The sequence below is a fragment of the Apostichopus japonicus genome, chromosome 16 (genome assembly GCF_037975245.1).
Source record: "Apostichopus japonicus isolate 1M-3 chromosome 16, ASM3797524v1, whole genome shotgun sequence".
Taxonomy (NCBI): domain Eukaryota; kingdom Metazoa; phylum Echinodermata; class Holothuroidea; order Aspidochirotida; family Stichopodidae; genus Apostichopus; species Apostichopus japonicus.
Genome location: NC_092576.1, coordinates 36841897 through 36858434, shown reverse-complemented (window position 1 = coordinate 36858434; position 16538 = coordinate 36841897).

The following is a 16538-nucleotide window of genomic DNA, read 5'->3' as shown; positions in this document are numbered from 1 at the left end:
TATCGGTATGACTTTGGCAATTTTAAGAATATCAGGAAAAATACCCGAGGTAAATGAGAGGTTGAATATATAAGTCAGTGGTTTTACAATAAAAGGTATTATCAATGTTATAATGTTCGGGCGGAAATTATCGGAACCAGCCGATTTCTTAGTAGCAAAAATTGAATTTGAGACATTAAAAGCTTCACTTTCAGTCACAGGAAAAAGAAAATAGTGGAAGGATTGGAATCCCCTAGGTAACTACTGAAATGAACATTAGAATCAATGGAACTGGCTAAGGAAGGACCAAGGCCAACAAAATAATTATTAAAAGCATTTGCTATTTTTTAGCATAACTAAATAGTGCATGTTTGTTGTATGAAGTTAGACCGGTTGCAATGATAACATGCGATGTTAACATGGGAAAGTAACATGTAGTTATTTAGTTGAAAATGCCATCTCTATAATATTCCTAACTCTAGATATGGTTCTTTGAATGTAAAGTATTTTGGGCAGGAAATCAGTTCCCTACTACAAAAATTGGTCGATCACGTGTAGATGGTTATATGTGTTAACATCTCAGAATACCATCTTCAACGTTGGTTGATTTACACTTCAGATGTCAAGATGTGTGTTACATTTGTAATGTTCTTATGTGTTTTTTGGGGCATTTAGCATGTGATCACTATGCAACAGTTTACAAAAACATTATTGGGGACAAATGATATGTACAGTTTATAGGGAAAAAAAAAACATTTTCCCGCAACAATGATATTACTAATTTTACTGTTGACATTTGTCAGCATAAGACCCCACATATTTAGAATGCGTATTTCCACATTTTCAAGTACTATGAGGATGTCGTTTTTTAACCTAAAGATGCAAACAATCTACAGCAATAATGGTAAAAAATAGCAAAAATAGCTGTCATAACCTTTAAGCTCAGGAAAGCAGTGTTTGTATCTCCATTAGCCATACAACCGTTCAATATAGTTCTCCACCAAAGATGGAACTTCTCAAGTCGGTGTGCATATTTACATGTGACATCTAGAATTTTCAGCAGAACCAGTTTACTATCATCCATAATTTCAAATTTCTGTTCAAAATTTTATGGTTGTACAACAGATTGTGTAAAGCAACATTTAATTTGTCACTAGATTCTCTTTTCTTTTCGTAAATACCCGTTACGTTACATTGTATGCATACAGCCTCAGCCTATATGCTACAATAGTACTTTCGACAAACACTTCCTTATTCCGCAACGGTTCTCTAGTGCGCAATCACGGAACTCGGGTGAACGGACAACACCCTAGAAAAGACGTATAAGTACGGATTACTAAGTACAGTGTTAGATCACGTAACTATATCATGTATATACGCTATATGCTTCACGATATTGTAAAAAGCTTATGCACTAAGGATATAAGGCAAACACACGCATACTATTATTGATAAAAACCAGTACTAAGTGGACTTCAAATGCATTCTACCTTCTCATTGTAATATGCTATACTTCCTCAGATTATGTTCTATTTAAGGATACATATACTTTATTTATTTTCAAACAGTATTGAAGTGTCCATAACCACTGTAAATACGACATCGTATCTTCATTATTTGCTCCCTCTTTGCAGTAAAATTACAAAATAAATCCCTCTCTGCCGCTCTGCTAGAAAGAAGTCAAACTTGAGAGTGGCAAAGGGAACCTAATTGACAAACAATTTCAAACACCACCATAAGGTAACGATAAATAAATGTTTTTGAACAAAATGACACCCATTCAAATTTGAGATCGCAAGTAGCTCCTTCTTTTATCACAAACATTCCTAACAATTGATATAGGCCTACCTATGGCAGTTACGAATTGTGAAAAAAAAGTTATGTGTCTGAGTTAATGGACAAGCCGTAATGTTAACAACTTTGACGCGATGTTATTACTCTAAAATAAAATAAAATAAGTTGTAGCCTACCAGACTGGTCTGTAACGATAGAGAGGTAAATAAAGTACTACTATAACTAGCTTAATTATATGGCCTACATATAGGCAAACATACAGTATGCACAACGTTGCGCTAATTGGATTGAGCTGATATTTAATTATGACTGGGCCTATCAATGAAGTCAAAAGTAGCTTAGTTTCTACGTACACTTCAATTCGCCTGATCCAATGTTCTCATAAACCAAAGTAAAAAACGGTTCCGTGGTATATAATAATCACTATGGCTTTCAGCACACAGCTTTATAGTTGAAGTCACGCTACATTGTCTATGTCATAATGCAGCATAGAGTTTAGTGCAGAGCGCAAACCCGGAACAGAGTTTGTCCTTAAACAGTTATAGCTTACTCACGCAATATATCTATATCGTACACAGTATCATCATAATGTGAGTTCAATACTGTCTAACATACACTGCCTGCTGAACTGGCGGAACGATGCAATACAGGTTAATCCAAACATCGTGTTATATATTTATGATATATACTCCTCGCACGGTCATTTCCTTTGCAGGGAAAAAATCCAAACAATTTATAAACTGTTTCATTTTCTATTTTACCCGCTGTAAGTTAAACAATGTGTTTGTAAAATGTCGAAGGAATCACCTCAATTGAATTTACTATTATAGTACTATGTATGGAATCATAGCCACCCATCGTAAATATGACATATTAAATGTCATTAGCTGTTGAATTGACACACAGAAATTCTTCTATATTTATATAAAATACCAATGGGAAAACAATTACATTAAAATACTCCATAGATTTGTGTCTAATTGTGAGTTTTGCGTATGATATACCCATCCGCTTTACTTCTTTTCATTCACGTATTTTTTAATCGTTGATCCCTACATAGTAATGTATGCTCACATTACTCAATGGATGTGTTATTGAGCAACATGGTTTGTTCTAAGAAGATCATTGTAGGCCTATCTGTGATAAAGATGAGACCCTGTTCCCTGTCTAAGCGTAGCGCCACCATGATTGGCGCGAAACGTACAAGAATATTTTGGCTGAAAATGCCTCCCAGATCGTTGGAAATGACACTTCCCAGGCCTTGTGAGTTGTATCTTAGCATTTTCTCTTTTGAAAATACTAGCGATATCATAAAAACATGAAACAAAAAAATAGAAAAAATATGCTCAAGGGGGGCGGATTCCCCCTTCGCCCCCCCCCTCCCCTTGGCTAGGCGCCTGTTGGGCATATGAACAAGTGACATCCTTATTTTTTTAGCAGAACCAGTTAACTATCATCCCTAATTTCAAATTTATGTTCTAGTTTTAACGGTTGTAAGTCAGACTGTGTAAAACAACATTTTATTTGTCACTAGTTTCTCTTTTCTATTGGTAAATAACCGTTACGTTACATTGTACGAAGACAGTTTTATAACCGGTACGTTACATTGTACGAAGACAGTTTTAGCCTATATGCTACTATGGTACTTTCGACATACACTTCCTTATTCCGCAACAGTTTATTTAGTGCGCAATAACGGAACTCGGGTGATATATCACATGCATATTTCAAATACTTACGCTTAATGCTTCACGATATGGTACAAAGCTTATGCACTAATGATTTAAGGCAAACACATGCATATTGATTTTGATTAGAACCAGTACTAATAAGTGGAATTCAAATGCATCTAACTTTTAATTGTAATGGGCTTTACTCCCTCAGATTATGTTCTATTTAAGAATATATATTATTTATTTATTTTCAAGGCAGCATTGAAGTTTATATAATCACTATTAAAACGACATTGCATCTTCATCATTTGCTCCCTCTCGGCAGAAAATGATTGAAGATAGTCCCCTCTCTGCCGCTCTTCTTGAAAGAGGACAAACCTAAGAGTGGCAAAAAGGGAACCTACTTGACACAGTTTTCAAAACCCACCATAAGGTCACGATAAATATATATTTTTTAACAAAATGACACCCATTCAAATCTGTGATTGACAGTAGCTACTTTTTCTCCCAAACAATCCTACAAAACAATGATATAGGTCTATACTTATGGTAGTAAAGAAAAGTGAACAAAAAAATGTATGTGTTTGAGTTAATGGACAAGCCGTAATGTCAACAACTTTAGCGCAATGTTATGACTCTAATATAAAACTAAATGACTTGTAGTCTACTTGGAAAAATCCAAACAATTTATAAGCTGTTTCATTTTCTATTTTACCCGCTGTAAGTTAAATAATGTCTAATGAATCACCTCAATTGAACTTACTATAATAGTACTATATATGGAAACATAGCCACCCATCTTTAATATAAAATATTAAATGTATTAAGATGTTGAACTGGCACTAATAGACCCTTCTATGTTTATATGAAATACCAATGCGAAAACATGCACATTAAAATACTCCGTAGATTTGTGTCTAATTGTGAGTTTTGCGTATGATGTACCCATCCGTTGTACTCCTTTACATTCACGTATTCTTTCTTCGTTGATTACTACATAGTTATGTTTTCTCACATACTCAATTGACGTGTCATTGAGCCACATGGTTTGTTCTAAGAAGATCATTGTAGGCCTATCTGTGATAAAGATGAGACCATGTTCCCTGTGTTGGTCCCTGGCAGGCTCATTATTTGCCCTGTTTGATCTAGGGTAACTTGAGAATTCCTTCGGAGACAGGTATTAGTTGTCAACTGCCCCTGTCACCCCTCCCCCTTCCCCCTCTGGGGTTCCACAAGGAAACAAATATTTAATTTACCAGTCTGTGTATTAGTATACCTTTAAGCGTTAACAGTAACCTACTTTATTGCTTGTTTGTATACTATCTGGTGCAATAAGTTAAAGGTGTGAGAAGAAGTTGGGTCTGCTACCTGGAGAAACATTCACAGAGGTCTTCTTAGTTTGATAATTGTTTACAACATCTAAGTTTGAAAACATTTATATCATTCATAAAGACACTCTAATCTGTCAAACCTCTATAATAGAGAGCAAACATGATAACGAGATTGAATATATTAATTTCTAAACAGGTAATAGTTCATATTTTAACTTTGCACTAGACACTTCAATTGATTTATTGTTTGTTTCTACCTTGTATATGTATACGTTGTAAGTGATTACATATCAGCCCCCTGTTTAGTGTAGTTTTATATTTATCATTCAGATCTTTTGTGGTTGCAGAAAGCATCTAGAATGCAATACTCCACGATTACATAGTGACCATGGTGACAGGAACAACGAAACTTTGTGTGCATTTATATAGGTTTCTAGAGTTGTAGCCATAGGACAATATATATCGATATAGGCGTAAGAATTGAGGTGGGGCAGCAGTTCGCCACAACCCCATCCACCCCCCCCCCCAAAAAAAATCTTCCTATCAAGAACATAATATTAGTGGAAATTCGGGCAATACGCTGATATTGCTTCGTGCACTGCCAAAAGAAAACTGGCAAAGATCTTTTCCGATGAGAGACATTCCTAAAATGAATGTAGTGCTGATATGCCGACTAGGTATGGACAGTCCACTTATTTTTCCGTAGGTAATTACATAAGTCATCGAGCAATATGCTATTGATATGAGGGCAAAATATTCAAGTTAGTTGCTTGTCGTTATTGATGTGTCATGTATTTAATGATCAATTGCATATTATTAAACATGTTTCCGAAAATTAACACTGTTACCATGTTTGATAGCTATATATATATATTGTCGGTAGAGGAGATGAAAATGAATTAGGATTGGAAACGCTAAGGTAGGATGAAATAGGAACATCACAAAATGAAATCTTTGAAAATAGCAAAGACATGTATGGCTACAACGGGTGACCTCTGGTCCAAATCCAGCTCTCACTACAAATTTCTTTTTTTATTTTATATTGTTCAAACCCTCCCGGTTAGCTTCTGTTATTCTCATGTATGTAATTTATACATTTATATATAAATATATAATTTTGTCACCAAGAGTTTGATTAATATAAGATATGTAAACATTACAACAAGTTTTGGGACCTCAATGTCATTCTCAATGCTATTATCATAACATGTAAACGGGTTGATGAACTCGGGTAGAATCCATTGGTTTTGGCAATGATTCCTTACTAGCTCCCCGAGTTTTCTTGAGGTCAGTCATGTATGTACATAAAATGTTTGTAAAGTTATACATATTTGCTACGCGAATACTGGTTGCCATCTGGTTTTGTAGATGATGTATTTAAGCTTGTTTGAAGGAGTGCGGTTGTGAAGGAATGATTCGTGATAGGCATTTTTTCTCCTTGTTCTGTAGTTAAAGGACAAAGAATACCGGAAGTAATCCATGGAACGACTTTACCGAGAACTCTTAATTGTGAAAAAGTAGGTTGGCCTGACGTTTATATCCTTCTTCAGAGGCTAAATGACAAATAACAGTACAGAAGGGACAAAAACACACATAGAAATACAGACAGGCTAATGAGCAAGGTGAACACAATGACATGTATGAAAGGGGATTATAAGTAGACAAAGGATGGAGAGAAGAAAGCAACAGGGGAAGTAGAGAGGTATTATATAAACAGTGGATGGACAAAGAGAGGATTAAAGTAACATGGTAGGGAATAACTGGAGATGGACAAAGACAGAAAGGTTTGGAGAAAAAATGAGAGAAAGAAAGCTATGCGGAGATGAGTAGATGGGGGAGGGACATGGGAGAAGGAGTGGGAGACAGAAGAAAAGTTAGACATGTCCTTCCTGAATGTTTAGCCATTATCGTTGCGTTGCATCCACATCTCTCTGCTGATTCGTACTAGTTCAGGACGACTACCTAATGATTCAGTTCCCTGTAGGGACATGCTGCTCATGGTATGGTTTTGATGGTTAAATTGTTCTCCAACTGGGGTCTCTGTCTCCATGGTTTCGACTGTGGATCTATGACCATAGAATCGCTTCTTGCGGGTGGTTATGGTTGCTCCAACATACTGGATGCCGCAAACTCTACAAGAGATCAGATAGATGACATGGTAGTGCAGGTGATGTGACCCTTAGTCTTGAGTTGCATGCTGTGGCTGGTGATGGAATTATATTCAACAATGTGGTGGCTGCAGACGATGCATCTCGAAGTGCGATCACATTTGAAAGTACCATGCTGAATGGGTGTAGGGTTAGCAGTTAGAGGTGGAACAGCAGCACGCATAAGGAGGTCTCGTGGGTTGCGTGGTCGTCTGTAGGCGATGATGGTTTTTTTCAGGGACGGCTCGTTTGAGTCTATCTGAAGTGTGGAGAAAGTTGTGGTTGTTAGACGTGATTGACTGAGGAGGAGGAAGATTTGAGGAGAAAGTAACAACCCGGGGGAGCTTGTTGTCACAATCTCGGCCCATTTTTTCCTTCATTGCCAAAGTAGATGATCTGGCAAGGGAGCGGACTCTCTGGATGGCTTCACGCACCCTTCTGGCACTATGGCCCCTGGTAAAAAAGTGTTTTTTTCAAAGCATCTGTATGGCTAATGAAAAACGAATTGTTAGAGCAAATGCGACGAAGACGAAGAGCTTGACTGTAGGCATTTCCAGACTTGCAGTGTCGGAAATGGCAGCTTGAAGAATGGAGATACTGGTGTGTGTCTGTGGGCTTGGTGTGTAGTCTGTAGAGAGAGAACCGTGTTCCTTGCGAACAGTCACATCGTGAAAGTTAACCTGTCTTAATTGTGTGACATTTAGGTGGATAATTATTGGCACAGAAATCCTTAATGGCATCAATGAAATAATTATAGGCGTTATTAATAACTGTTAAGTCATATACTTTGTCTACATTTTCATTACGTACCTCATGAATAAAGCTGAGCATCTTATGAGCAGGAATATCACGGTTGTTAATATTTATTTCTTTGTAAGCACTGGATTGTGCGTTGTAATTGATAACATTGTAGTATACAGGAAGATGATCAGTGACGACAGAAATTAATATACCTGAAATATTGTGTAAACTTTCATCATTACACAATATGATATCAATTAGCGCAGCAGAGTATCATAAATTATTGTAGGCTTAGATATATATGGCATCAACGAACAGCTGTACACATTAATCCAGAAACATTGCTGTCACATCCGAATAGTTGAGTAGATAAATATTAAATCACCTTAGATAAAGCAATTTTTATTGGATAACTGCGTCGATTTCCAAAGAGGAGTAAAATCCTTGCTGAATGTAGATACAAAGAATCACCTGGCGGTCTGTAAATAACACTGACACTGCCTAAACTGCGATCAGTGTACGTGATTTCAATAAATAATGACTCAAAGGGGGTGGAGTCTGATACCATGTCTGATCGTTTCTGTAAAATGGATACAACTATGTATATAGAAACCATCACCACCATCTCTTTAATCCTCACTGCCAACATGTATGAAATTATAATTTGTTATTTGAAATACTAACTGAAGTTTAACTATGAACCCTGGTCTCAGTCAAGCCTACCACTGAGATGTTGGAGAAGTGAATGAGAAATTGAATTAGGCTTACAAGTATCATAAATGAAACTAACAATGATTTCCTCATCAACATAATAGGAAGCGCGACGAGTATTATTGCCTGTTTCATCGAATAGATTCAGTTAATTTATTGCTGTAATACAGAAATCCTCGATTGATTCGACTTCATTTTTCACTTCCGTGATATCTTGTGTAGAACTTGCATTCCAAGGAATGATTTTTTTGCCCTGTTTTCTATGTTGTATTTGAGAAAGCGTTCGGACGTTTATCCAAAGCACTATCAATGCCTGCTTGCAACACCACTTCAAGCTTAGGGTTTGAAAATACTGTAGCAAAAAAAGACTACGTGTTAACAAATTGTGCGATTTCCACTCGTTTGTCCCAGTTTATAGCTCCATGGTATGTTTTAGGTAAACGTCTTCTAAGCTCCGTGGAGGCAACGGACTATTTTTAGAGCCAGGGGGCACAATGGTTACGTAACATATGTTTATAGCATTATTGTAGTGCGTGTGCGCGCTACAATATTGGCATTACTTGCCAAGTGAATGAAAATTACATAACTGGACGTCACAAATTAAAGTTTCACATAATATCTGTGTATTTGCAGTTTCAGAGGCAAGCTGCGTAGGCAACTTATTCTGAGTCTGTCATGGCGCTCACATGCGCCCTCACTGGTACCCACATGACTAGACGTTGCAACTTAAACTTTCATATAGTCTCTTTACAGTTACACTTTCATAGGCTAGCTGAGTAGGCAACGCATGTTGAGCCTTTCACGGCGCTCCACCACTGCTCCTTGTACGATTTGTAAACTAGTTTCAACGGAAGACTTCGCATATCATGTAAAACAGATTGTAAACAAGAAAAATTGTTACTTGTGAATGGCTTGCTTCTGGATGCAATTCCACTACAATAGGGACACAAAACATGACATTGCGATGAAATGTATGTTGCATTTGAAAGAAAATGATGAAATTAGTTCGCAGTTAGGGCTCGGGACTGTACAGTACGCATAGCAAGTTTGCACAGGTAATATCGCTATCGGCCTTATAGCCCGGAGAATGCAGCTTGCTAGCTATATTACACAGTACAGCCAACATTACGTGTGTATACAGTGTTGCGTTGCGAATCAATTTACGTTATCATTTGATACGTGCTCTCCGGATCTGCAGGAAGTAACGATATATCTCCGGTCGAACAAATACTTAAAGTGAATATCGTTATGGTGTCATAACTATGGTGTAAGTTAACAAGTGGTGGCGGGCTTTACACAAGTTGTTCACTATTTTTTAATTAAAAATGTTATGTTATTAATCAATATATCGATTACAATGCAAAGTTCTATTTTTTTCCCGTTTTCATTTATATCTTCTTATTAAAAGCAATACTGACAGCGGGATGATTTTCAAGAGAGGAAAAAGCTAAAATGAATAAATAAAAGAGATGATCCCACTATCGGAACCAAACAAACGATAAAAACATAGAACAATGAAACAAACCAAGATAAAAGACATAAACGTTCATAAAGAAATTCACAAATTGCAATGTGTTTTAAGAAGTATGAGATGTATGTTATATTTTGGATTATGCCAGAGTATCGTTATTATTACCTTTTAACTCAGATTGAAGTACGTTTCTTTGGTTTCTGCATGCCAAGTGTGGTTGTTAGGCGCATTCTTAAAATTAATGTCTGTTGTAGTTGATTATTTACCAACAATATGGATGCCGAGAGGTAGGTACATTAAGACTGTTTTTCCTTTTCCAAATACTCAACAATGCAAAATGAACTTATTTTTCATAATTGTGATTATAAAATCACTGTCAAATCATTGTTCAAATTATTGCAGATCAAATATTTACTTTAAAGAAAGTAGTTTGATGTTCTATCATCGTAAGTCACGGAGGGTACTTAAATAAAGTGTTTTTATTTGAACTTACAAATTATAAAAACAAAAATAATAATACGTTTTTTTTATAAAAAGATATTTAGTGTTTCAGGGATTTGTCTGTTCATCGGCAATACCATATATGACATTATTTCTCCGTGTTGTACCCAGGGACGCAATACTTTGAGGTTTTTTTTCCCTGTCGATTTCTCATTGCGTTGGTCTTTTACCGTGAACGAGCCTGAATCGTCTAAACTTCCGAGTGTTTAGGGGTCAGAAAGCCCTTCAGGGCAAACATCCCCTATTGCCAGTATGTACCGATGGCTGCATACTAAATATGTACCATATAATACATAACTTAAAATTCCTGTCATATAAATGTATGTATCATGTAATATGTAACTTACACTATACCGGTGCCGGAGGTCATCTTATGGTATCGTCATGAAGTGATGTTATACCTTCTTTAAGTTCCTATTAACCTCCTACAATTTGTATAACCCTTTGCACTTTTGACCCTCTAATCTCCTCCCGTTAATTCCCACGGTTCCGAGTAAAGAAATAAATTACAAATTGTTCGGTAAATATAATCATTTACAGCACTACGAGTTACACTAAATGTGTGCCTAAACACATAGCCGACTGCGTTAACGTTGAACTCTTAATTAAATCAATTTATTCCTTCTCTAATTACAGTACAAAGAAACATAGTCACGGGTTTTATGTACTATGCAATATATTACAAGAACAATAGGCTCCATGCAACAGTTCTCCTGAATGACTGTAGCTTAATTAATTAATAAATGTTGTAATATTACAGTTGTAGTTAAACAAATTGATGAAATGAATGTTCTTCAAAGTACAATACGGTTACTAAACAATATCTAACAGTTTCTTATCACCTTCAGTTTGAACCACGAAATAAATTTTATAAAAAATAAGTAACTATTTGATGTATTACTTTCACTCTATGGAACTTGCTACGTCACGGTCATTTTGGCATCAATATGATTGATTTGAAAGCAAACAGCTCCTCTTGTAATGTAAAACATAGACTGGTTATACAAATCAAACCTACTTGTTACGTTAACGGTAGAAACTAACGTTATCTTGCTCTGTAGTCTAATACTGGGAATGATTGTGTTTATGAAAACTGCATGGCTAGAATTTTTGTTTTCTTTGATGGTCAATTAAATCTTACTTATACTTCGATTTAGTTTAGTTTAGTTGTTTAGTTTAGTAGAAAAGAAAGATCAGGAGGGACACTTAAGTCCCCACCAAGGACCCTATCGGAGAGAAAAAACACTGAAAACACAAACACTCAGATCCGATTACAATGCTTAAAGTGCTTGTCCAAAGCATTCTTAAACCCATCCACACTACTTGCAAGTACAACTTTCTCAGGAAACCGTTCCACGCATTCACTACTCTATTAAAAAAAACAAAAAAAAAAACGTTATGCCGAATATTAATCATACTTTGTGACTTTTGAAGTTTACGACAATGACCTCTGGTACAACTACTATGATAGTCGGTAAAGGATAAATTGTTACACCATACACACTCTTGAAAACCTGAATCAAGTCAACACGTAACCTCCTAAGCTCCAGTGTGGTGAGTTTTTTTCTTATGGAACTATTTCATTTACTTTCCACACTCTAAAAATTTAACATTACAAAATCGCGGAACGATTCCTTGTGTTTATTCCTGTAACGATGTGATACAATGTAATCCACGTACACACGTGATGGAATGAAAGAACGTCTTCATTACTTCCTGTAGAATCAAAGTATTACAACCCCTGAACAGATAGTTTCCTGTTTTGAGAAGTTTCGTATACATAGTAATATATACAGCATGTACATTATGTACAGTCCTATATTTAGAACATTGGCAAATGAATCAATACCTAGACTGATCCTCTTTATTTGATTCGCTCACAAACAAGTTCTATCGGACGATCATGCTGTCAGAGGGTGTTCCATGATATTATTGATGTAGTTTTGTAAGTATATTAAGTGTTGTTAAGGAGCCCCAACCCCTCCTCTTTCTTTGACGTGATAGAAGTATAGCAGTTTCTATAATGATTTACGTTTTCGTGTAATTCATTTGTAATTATCTTCGAGTGGGAAGTACCGCTTTTTCCAACTTCCACGCGATTTTCACTCTCCGTAACCACGCAATACTAGACACGGCGTATTACATACGCAGATATAACGTAATATTTAGTCGATGCAACATAACAGTGAATTGGTTGGATTCAAGCGCACAATCTGTAAACGGCAACGAATGTACCTATATATCGGCTGACCTTAAAGTTCCGTCTTTTGTTTTAACTCGCGCTCAGACAGCACTTACAGCTAAATTACTTCCTTTTCTAAATAACCTCAACATTGTGATAAGGCTAGAAGGGAAGCGATTGACCTCATAATGAAAGTATCTATCAAATACAGTTCCATTACGTTTTTCAAACATCACGGGTTACACAAACAAATGCTCACCGGCATTCATAGCGAAAAGATGTTAATTTCAGATTTTGCATTTGGATAATTTACCTTAAGATCATTTTATCTGTTGAATTGTTGATTGTTTAACGAATATGATTTTTTTAAACTTTGATATCAAGAAAGCTAGAAATTTTTGTTATAGACAATGACCGTCTGCGTTAAAATATAAACCCAGCGACGTCCTTAGTTTCAAGCAAACATAAATCCTGAACTGCTGAACATTGTTTACCACACTGCAAGTATTGGTCGTGAGGCAAAACAATTTTTCAGTACGTTTGGAAACTTCGTCAGAACACAATTGCAAGACTGGGTAAAGCGATAACCTTTAAATTATATTCATCCCCTTCAAATATTTGCACAAATCGTAAATGGTACCACAATCTGAAAATGTTGAAAGCAACGAACCAACAAAGTCAACACATCTGCTACAATTATGGTTACCTCCGGGGATTATACGACTACCAATGAGCTTGACTTATTAATAGATGTACGTTGACTAAATTTTTCTTGGTTACTATATTACTTTTGTGTGCTATTGTGTGTAAAAGTAAGTTGGCCTGAGGTTTCGATCCTTGCAGGATCTTCTAAATGACAAGGCTAAATGACAAGTACAGTAACAAGAAGCGATTCTATGGTCACAGATCCACAGTCAACACCATGAAGACTGAGACCCCAGTTGGAGAACATTTTAACCTTCCCAACCATACCATTAACGACATGTCCCTACAGGGGATTGAATCCTTGGGTAGCCGCCCTGACCTAGTACGAATCAGCAGAGAGAGGCTCTGGATGCAACGCCTTCACACCATTCAACCTCATGGGCTGAACATTCAGGAAGGACATGACTAACTTTTCTTCTGTCCCCCACTCCTTCTCCCCTTGTTCCCTCCTACCCCCCGCCCTTTCACTCATCCTCCCACAGATCTCTTCCTCTCCTTTTTTTCTCCACACCTTTCTGTCTTTTTCCCTCTCCAGTTTATTCCCTACCCTGTTCCTTTAATCCTCTCTTTGTCCCTCCACTGTTTATCTCCTACCTCTCCTCTTTCCCTGTTGCTCTCTTCTCACCATTCATTGTCTACTTATAATCCCCTTTCATCCATGTCATTGTGTACACCGTGCTCATTAACCTGTCTGTTTTCTGTGCGTGTTTTTGTCCCTTATGTTACTGGACTTGTCATTTAGCCTCTGAAGAAGATCCTGCTAGGATCGAAACGTCAGGCCAACACACTTTTACACATTCTATTACACAGGCTCTCTAGTGGATAAGCAGTTTGCTTACAGTTTTATTTTATTTTGATTTTACTTATATTGTGTTAAAATTCGACTTGTAAGTTGCTACCACAGCTATTCCTATAACGTGAATTTTACTAAGATGATAAGTCAGTTATGACTGCAGACTCCAGGCTACATATTTTTAAATCTCTTTGGTCGCTTTACTGCTGTACATCATTATAAAGAGGGACCTAACACAACATGTTACGAGTTCAGTACATAAAAAGGCATTGTATCGGTTATTCAGCCTTGTATAATGTTACTGCGTCTCACATATTAGCTAACTCTGTCTGTGGTCTTTGCTATTGTTTCGGAGGTGACATTGATTGTTTAAATGAAATATACTGTCCCTTTTTCCGAGCATATTTCTGAACTATTCTGCTAGTACATACATATGTGCTGCAGTGTTCGTTACCTCCTGTAAGTTCTACGGTGCTGCTGAATACATGTTCACAGGTTTAATTTGCACCAAGTTGACTTGTACCAGTATACACATTAATTTGCATGATTCCCACAATTACTACGGAGGGCCCTACTCTTTGGTCCAGGTAAATATCCTACACAATTCAGAATATTTGTTTGCAAAATGTAGACCTGCTTCTGTAACATTTGTAGAAATAGCAGGGCATGTTAATACTTATATAATGAGCTGTTGTTTACCACAGCAAATCGTCTGAAAAGAGATTCCCCCAAAATACATAAGTTTGAAAGGGGACTTCCCCCCCCCCTTTTTCTCAACAACCTATTACAAACAACTGACACGTTTAAAAGGGTGGTCAAGATCCTGTAAAGTAGGAGAGAGAGGTAACGTATAGATTCGTTTTTTGTCGCGCGCCCTCTATTAACACATATACCTTTTAGTTAATTTTTAAAGGGGGTGATAAATCAACCCTGTTACACCTGTATGGAGTGAACTCTCATCTAACTCAAGAATGTTGCTCCATAGGGTCTCGTAGGCCTTGTTCAGAACACAATATGGGCGATTATTCATATTAAGCCCGCGAGGAGGATCAAGTAGTTAAATGTATTCTCTCAGCTAATCTTGTCTCCCAGTATGTCCCCCGTATTCCCCGATTTAAAAATAAAAGCAATGCCGCCCTCTGCCCTAGCGACGACAGATTCATTCCTTTATTGTGGCATTCTCATCGTTAGCTTTAAACAGGATATGGATCTGGGCACTGTTACCGCAAAGTTAGCCAGGTGTCCGAAATTCCAATCCGTATCTCAGTTCTATGTACCCTATAGGCCTACTGTGTACTCGTAGTGTGCATTATGTGCGAGCAACTTCCCGCTGATTCACTATAGCTGTGCACAATTTTTCTATTGGCTTTGAAACAATGCATTTGTCAGGGTAAAACAAATCGTCCATGCGACGGGGGCAAACCCCTTTTCCCGATTTTCTCTGGCATGTCGTACGACAGCTACAGACCGCGGGATCGAAATAATTGCATCGCTACTTTGTGATAGTTGCTCTAATCCATTACGTAACTCTTTGATAGAAAAATAGTAGTAAACTAAGGGTACACATTTTTTTTAAGTTTTGTTGCTGGCAACCCCCACCCCCCCCCTCCAAAAAATAGCGATAAATGGCCCCAGTACAGTTTGGATAGGTCCTATTTACGGTAGCCAAATAGATAGGCGCGGTATGTATTCAATTGAAAAAAAATGAAAACAACAATATCGATAGAATGATTTGCGCCATTTAATGAATGGGACGGTCATCCGAGAACTTCATTCGGTGCATTGGTATACATTTCTTCCAGTTAATTCAGGCTTCATATCATGGGTTCTGTTTCTGTAGTAAGGGGTGATTAGATATTGGTAAGATCAGGTACTCTTTGTTCAAGCAGTATTTTGTGTTCTTTTCTATGTTTTTTCTCAACCTCACTGATTCCAAGATGCCATAACGACATACATAACTAGCTTATCTATTCAAATCTTACTTCAAATGGTGGCATAAAAGTCGAAAAATGTACAACTTTCAACTTTGTTTTTCGCGAAGATATTTTCCGTTGGGATCCAAATAAACCTCGCCCATATTATTAATATTTTAAAGGTACGAACGCCATTGGCCAATACGTCATACAACACCATGCTTGATTTGTGTAGATTGGCTATGGCAGTTGTACCAGGGAGCTGTTAGAGTCCAGCTCGCTGGTTGTACCAAGTTACCAACTCGACGTTTGAATCTATATTTAGCAACGGCTCATAACTAAACCTGCATCTCTGATTGGTTGGATTCAAACTAGTGGGTTGGGGGAACTGTATGCAATTAATATAAAATGTGGGATTTGTCAGTGGACACTTTTCTCATTCTACAAATGTCCTTAATTACTCGCCAATTAACGCTTTTGGCAGGGAAAAAACTTGGCTAATATCTTAGTTTGCTGTTTTGTGATTGATTTATGAAAAAAAAAAACTTGATGAACTTGTCAAAAAGTGGAAAACGGCGACAAAACGAAAAATGCTGC